Source organism: Pinus tabuliformis, chromosome 3_2 (assembly GCF_031772625.1).
Source record: "Pinus tabuliformis cultivar Carrire ecotype Pingquan chromosome 3_2, CPIR1, whole genome shotgun sequence".
In the NCBI taxonomy this organism is placed as follows: domain Eukaryota; kingdom Viridiplantae; phylum Streptophyta; class Pinopsida; order Pinales; family Pinaceae; genus Pinus; species Pinus tabuliformis.
This window is the reverse complement of record NC_142302.1, coordinates 1,172,990,605-1,172,997,894: the sequence shown is the minus strand read 5'-3', so window position 1 is coordinate 1,172,997,894 and position 7,290 is coordinate 1,172,990,605.

The following is a 7,290-nucleotide window of genomic DNA, read 5'->3' as shown; positions in this document are numbered from 1 at the left end:
AGCCCAATAAGTTACCCAATTCGGGGCTCATCAATACATGGTAGCCACTAATGCAAGCAATGAAGCCGTTTGGTTGTATAGATTGTGTTCAAGCATGGGGTTAGTACAGGGAGCTATAAGGATAGACTGTGATAGCCAAACTGCAATTTTCTTGGCAAAGAACCCTACATATCATTCAAAGACAAAGCACATTGATGTTTAGTATCACTTTGTGAGGGATATGATAGAAGACAAAAAGGTGTTGCTGGTAAAGGTGGACACTTTGAAGAATACTATAGATGCATTGAAAAAATCTGTGAGCTCTGAGAAGTTCTCTTGGTTTAGAGAAACAATGGGAATTGTAGGGCTGGATAAAAGACTAAGCTCTCTTGTGGCCCCCTCTGGAAAGAAAACAAGAAGTTGGAGAATGCTGGGTTGTGTTATATTATTTCCATGACTAGCTCACATAGTTAAACAGGGGGTTAGAAGGGGGCCGAGTCCCCCCTTCGTTGTGCCGACTACGTAGCGGGGGGGTCACAAGGGGTTTGAGGGGTGTAGATAACCCCACTTTGTGGTGTTCGGGACAACGCCCCAGATTTTTTTTTTTTGGACCCTATATTGGGTTGGGTGGACCTACCTATGGTTTTGTGCATGATTTTCGCACATGGTTTTGGACACGATGGTTTTTGGTCCATGGTTTTAGACGCGATGGTTTTCGGTCCATGGTATTGGATGTTTTTGCATGTATAAAGATGTATTTTAACATTGAAAGGAACATAATGAAAAATCAAGCTGGTAGTCTTGGTTTTGGGATCTAGGGGAAAATATTTGTGTATATGTGTTTTATGTGTTATCCTCTCGCATTGTTTATTTCTATGTTTTAGAATTCGTATGGAAGTAATTTCTGTACGGGGTTAAAACCTACATATTCTAGTTCAGATTCATACCAAAAGGGTGACACTTTTTCTATGATAAACACAGCTTTGATCGGAGAGCTTAGTTCTGAATGGGGATAAAGAACAAGATTCTTCGTAATTTCCCCATTTGATATTACCATGTTCCCGGATCGACACCTAATATTGGTATTGACCATAGCGAGTGATTGTCTTCCTAAGATCACGGGATGTCCCCTTACTCATGATTGAGTGTGTAGTACTAAGAGATCGACAGGGTATTCCCAAGAATCCATAGACATGATTACATCTTCCAATTTTCCTACAGGTCTCACAGTAGATCGATCTGCAAGTTATATAACCGTTGGTGTTATTTTAAGGTGGAATAAGCCCAAGGTAAGCACAATTTATGAGGTTGTAACGTTAATTTCTTCCCTAAGGTCCACTTGAACATTTGGAATTTAAATGCTATTAATTTGAACTGCGAGGATCGGGTTTCATGGGTCATCTTATTTAACGGGCATAATTTTTCCTAGCATCATGTCCGACAATCTCCCTAGGATGTGAAGAGTGGGTGCATCATTAGGATTTCTCCCTTGTTTATTCATGCACAACTCCCTAATTGTTTTTGGATAAATTGACACATCTTTCATGGCTTGGAGAAATGGAATTTTAACAAATAAATTTTGTAGTTCTCGTAAGAGATAAAATTCAGGTTGAGTGATATGTTTATTCAAGGATGACCTCTCATGATAAGGTGGGCCTGCATGACCCCCTCAAGTGACAATTGGTTTAGTGGGGGGGTTGTTGTTCCTTACTATTTTGTGTTGGTTCACCCCCAACTTCTCTAGAGGGGTGTAAAAATTCTGGTTCTGACGACGAGACTTCGCCTTTAGTTTTGTCAATAATTATTGGTGAAGTCCTTGTATTCACCACTCATCCGGATCGAAGATTGAACTCATTACATTTTGAATTGGAAATACCATATGTAGGAAGGTTGAGTGTCTCAACCTCTTGGATTCCCTTGTTATTTGGATTTTGGTTAGTTTCAATAGGAAATTTAGGGTGAAGAGGAGGAGTACTAGCATAAGTGTTTGGTGGAAGATTTAAATATTGTTGTGCCATAGGCTGAGGGAGTTGATTTGTATGAGAAGGGTTCCAAGCCATTTCTAAGACCAAGAAGGAACTTGACCAGGTTACGGTGACCATGTTTGCCATGGCATGAGGTACTGATAATATTGCGACCATAATGAAGAGAGGAATTGTGCAGGTTGAGACCCATAGCTCTAATTATTACAATATTGAGAAGGGTCTTGATTGATACCTTGATTCATATTCTGAGGTCACAGTTTCCATGAATTATTTGGCACAATAAAATAGACCTGATCCATCTCTTCATTTTCCCCCTGATAACTGCCTTCAACCCAGGAGGTGATGGACACATACTTTTGGAGTGCTTTTTCTCAGATATTCCAGAGGTTTCGATAGCATTAAGTGGAAAATCCTTTAGAGGGTGTTTCTTCCTACAATGTGGGTAGAAGATAACCATTGATTTCTTGGCTTCAATCTGTTTCTATTTTTCTTGCGGGAAATCTAGTTGTGAAGACAATGTACTTAAGATGTCAATCGTCAAATTGTCTAGTAAGTTCCAAATTTCTTCTTTTGTGACCTATTGAAGCCCCGAAAATCGGGTCGACAACAAGGGGGATACCCACTCGGTCCGGACCTTGGTTGGCAGCTCCTTATCCGTTTGGTATAGCGGGTCCGACTGGGGATAATGGGACCAGTTTCCCAATCTAAGGGTGTGTGTGTGTGCAGAGTTGGATGTTGCTGATCTAAGAATACTTAAAGCTAATCTAATTCAAACTTTTAAACTAAATCTATGCTATTGTAATCTAATGAAAAACAGCACATCTAACCTATGCTAACCCGGGGTGTATTTCTACTATTATGCGATCTAAAAAGATTTCAGACAATAATTGGTAATAAAGATCATTCAACTATCATAAGAATAGAAATCAATTAAGATGAACTACTTTGCATAAAAAGTTAGGCAAAATAGTTGTGAACAGCATATCGCATAATAAGTTATTCATATATCAGACATAAATAAATGGCTCCACCGTACAAAAGTGCCAAATGGTAACTCACACATTCATGCAATAACATATAAACAACTAAAACTGTATATCACTTTAAGAATATAAGCAGAAATGGCCAAGAGATAAAAGTACCATTTATGACTGATCCTACTCATAAGCTTCAAGCAACAATGATTTATCTCTCCTTGCTCTAACATCTACTAAGAGTACAGAAGTGCAACATCAGTAGCAGACATCAAATGCAAACATTAATAAACCTCGATCCATCCATTCATCAAAACCCCCTCCGAGGGTGCAAAAGTGCATGTTTTGAGGACACGTTTTTGACAAATTTCTGGACCCTTCTCTAAATGCATGAGAAGGGTTTAAATACTGCTAACTAATTAACTTAATTACATAAATTTAGGATATGGTTTAAATGACCGCCCTTCTTCTAAAGCAAAAATATTTCTAAAAACTGAATCTAATTCCTAACTATTTCTGCATTTGCTCCTTAAACGTTGCGAGCATTCAACATTCGCCTGGGAAGAGTCGGCTGGTTGCCTTCTGCTTTTGTTTGAGCTATGAAAATAGAAATGGCAAGCGCTGGTATCACTTTTTAGTATACTAGAAGATATTTTTGAGAATTATCTTCTGGTTGGGCGAATTTACTGCGTATGTACTTGGCAACAACCCAAATTTCCCTCAAACTGCTTCTGCTTTTGCTATTTCGGTTTCCGGACTTGCGAATGATGAAGCAAGTTAGGGATTTTGCTTTCTGAACAATTTTCTTAGTGATGCGCGATTAGCGCTAGGTGCTAATCGCGCATCGAAAACTGCCTCTGTTCTTTGATCTGGGCTTTTCTGGTGCGTTTTCCTTCTTTAGCGCCTTTTTCCTTTACCGGGTAGAAGTTTCAGGATTTTTTGTAAACATGCTGCTTTTGTGAGCTTTCTGACCCTGAATGTTGAATCACCTATCGACCTCAGCATTTGTTGAGTGATACTCTAGAATCTATGGTTCTGTTGCATGCGGCATCTGTTCATGAAGGCATCTCTTCTCTATTCTCCGAGCATTGACGCTTTCCCCTTTTCCTTAGATGATTCCTGCTCATTGCTTCGTATTGTTTCCTGTTTTTCGTTCCTACAGTTCACGCAAAGGAAAAGAGTATTGATAATAAATACTGATACGAAAGCTCTAACCTCTATGAATGTATAAAATCATGACACCCATCGTGAACTGACTCTTCGAAAAACACAAAACCGTCCTTCATTAACACTTTGGCATATGTTCATTAATTTCTTTTAAGGCGCGCACCTAATTTTGGTCTATAGATAGCTTTTCTTGAATGTTGAGCCGAGGAAATTTGCGATGGGCGATGGCAGCATCGCGTCATCGCATTACCTAGATATGTCATCGCAAATTTTTTCAGATCGGATTATCGCAGATCGCAGATCGCAGATTGCGTTTATCGCAGATCGCAGATATCGCAAGATCGCAACATCGCGGATCGCATGAGTCATTAAATCATTGTGTGCTACTTATGTGATATTACGATATGCGACATTGCACATCGGCCGTTGGAGATTTCTTAAGATTTTTATTTTAGAGCGCTTCTTAATGTGTGCGATGCGGTGAATTTCACGTTGCTTCTTCGCAGTTTTTTATTATGCACATAAGGGGATGTTTTATCTTCTCCACACAATGTGATATAATTTCAAGGAGTAGAATACAAAAAAGTTATATAAAATGTTTTCTGGATCTTTTATTAAGGGTCCCCATTTGCTTAGTGTTATTGCTAATACTAAACAAAGAGGGGGGTTGTTGGTGGCCACAACATGACCCCACTACTGGATGATTTGAGAGTACTTCTATAAGCTTCTTGTGTTCCTTGCTTATGCGTTTCAGCTCCTTGTGAAGATTTGACACATAAATCATAGATGGTATTAAAATCTTCCTTTGAGATACCCCATTTCCTACCACATTCAAAAGTTCCATAGGTTATTCTCTTAATGCACAGAGGATGATTATCTTTAAAATACCTTTATCCAAGTCACTATGAGCTGATCTTTGCAAACTATATTTAAAACATTCCACAAAATTATCCATATTCTGATCCTCCTTCTGCATTATCTTGAAGATCTCTTCGTTGATGTCCCGAGACTTACAGTAGTCCTGATATTTCTCAACGAACGTTTTCTTCATATTATCTCACCTCATGATATAATTTCCTCCTAATCCCATAAACCACCGCAATGTTGTCCCCTTCAAAGTAGCAAGGAATATCTTTAGTTTTTGAGCGTCTAAAACAAAATCATACCCTTGGCAGACAACATCGAACTCGTAGTGGAATGTTTCCATATCTTCAGAAGAGAGGCCATGAAAATTAGGTAGCATTGTTAGAGGAATAGGCTTCACATGTGCATCGCCTCTAATTTCCCCATTTGGGAACTTGATTGTAGAAGTTCTATTTGCCATGAATATCCTCCCATATTCACTTGGCATTTCAACAGGTTTGAGTTGCTCCATGATGCATGGGTGATTTTGCTTAATAATGCTAGTTTGGAAAGGTGGAGGGTTTACTCCCCCCCACCTATTCTTCTTCAAAACCTTCAACACTTAACTCTTCAGATCCTCTACTCCCTACTTCCTCTTCTCTAGGTTCTCGTTACAAGGTTGTCTATGTCATGGATTTCATCTAAGATCTTACCCTGGTAGCTCCTCGTGCTGGAATTCCTGATTCAACTCTCAAGATGATTTCCTAAATATAGGTAATCATACCTAGATCCTTCCTTCCTCAACCTCTAGAACCTATGAGTTTTTGGGGTCTCCCTCTGCCCCTTGTCTTTGTTTCCCTATTTATACAATATAAGAGACAAAAAATTAAATCAAAGCAATCAACACAATCCTAATGCTCAGGTCCTGGTAAAAGGGTTGGCGCAAATTTCATTTGAGGAAAGAAAAGAGAGTGGGCACTATGGTCAATACTAGTTGTACTTTTATGCCTTTGATACCCTCTCCAACAACAATTCCCAAACATTGGGGTCCTAATATCGGTTTATAGATTTAGTCCCTCTTTACATTTATTTTTCAACTCGGGGTCCATTTGGTTATTTCAAGGTTATCATGCAAGGTCTCTATAGGCTTCAGGTTCCCTACCTAGCATTGATCAATTTTGAAATACAAGGTCGTTGGGTAAAAAGAGTTGTAAATCAATCCAATAGAAATTAACAAATCAAGTAACAACAATCTTAAATAACATCAACCCTGAGTAACAACAATCTGAAGTAACAACAATTGTGAATAACAACAAGGAAATAAACAACAATCATAAAACATTAACAATACCATTAAAATACATACATATATCACACAAACCATATTCCAACAACACCTAATCGAAAGAGTGGGCCCAAGTCTTCGATCAGGGTCATGGCTGAAGAATTATAGATCACACGAAGCTAACGATATCTTGCTACTCTTATTAATTAATAAAAAGATTACAATATGAAATTCTATTGTTACGAGCGAAAGGAAGATCACCAATTTCCTCTCAACTACGGCATACTTATACACAATCATAATTACATGAATAACATAACTTAACAAACCAAAAAATTGTGTTGATCTCACAATCCCAAAAATATACAACATTTCCTCAAATCCTAAATAGAATGAAAAGATAGTAAAAGAGTTGGATTTGCCAACTATCCGTGAAGTTGTTTTTTTGATGGCTCAACCCTCGAGTAGCGCCACCAACCCACAACTGGTAGCATCATGATGGGTCATGTTTTGTGAAAAAATGTTTGGTATGAATTGTTGACTAATTTTCGAAGAATATCGTCAGCAAGTCGTTTAATTGTTGTTCCCCTATGACTACTGCTTTATTAATTAACAATTTAATAAGACATACTACCATGATATACCTTTCATTAATTGGGATAGAAATTAACCTCTATAAAGCAGATGGAAAGGGATAGGTGGAAGTAGGTAAAAACGGGCAATTTTATCAGTGAACATTCCTGTTTGTCAACTTGGCCTGTCATACCTACTAGCGCAAAAAATTCTCTTATTTAGTTTTTTGACTTGTTGTCCCTTGAAAAGTCATCCAAGGAATTATGGACTCTCTGTCCTCTTTCCTACCTCATTGATTGTTATAACCAATATCATTAGTGGCACCTATGCTAGTCGGCCCTGGATGTAAGAAAACAATCAAGCTATTATTAAATCCTTAGCATTCTCCTTTCTCAATCTCTGGAATTTTGTCCCACTACTATAGACCTACTTTTCATTAAGATTACATAATTACAAGGTTTACAATGAGTGGGTATTACCCAAG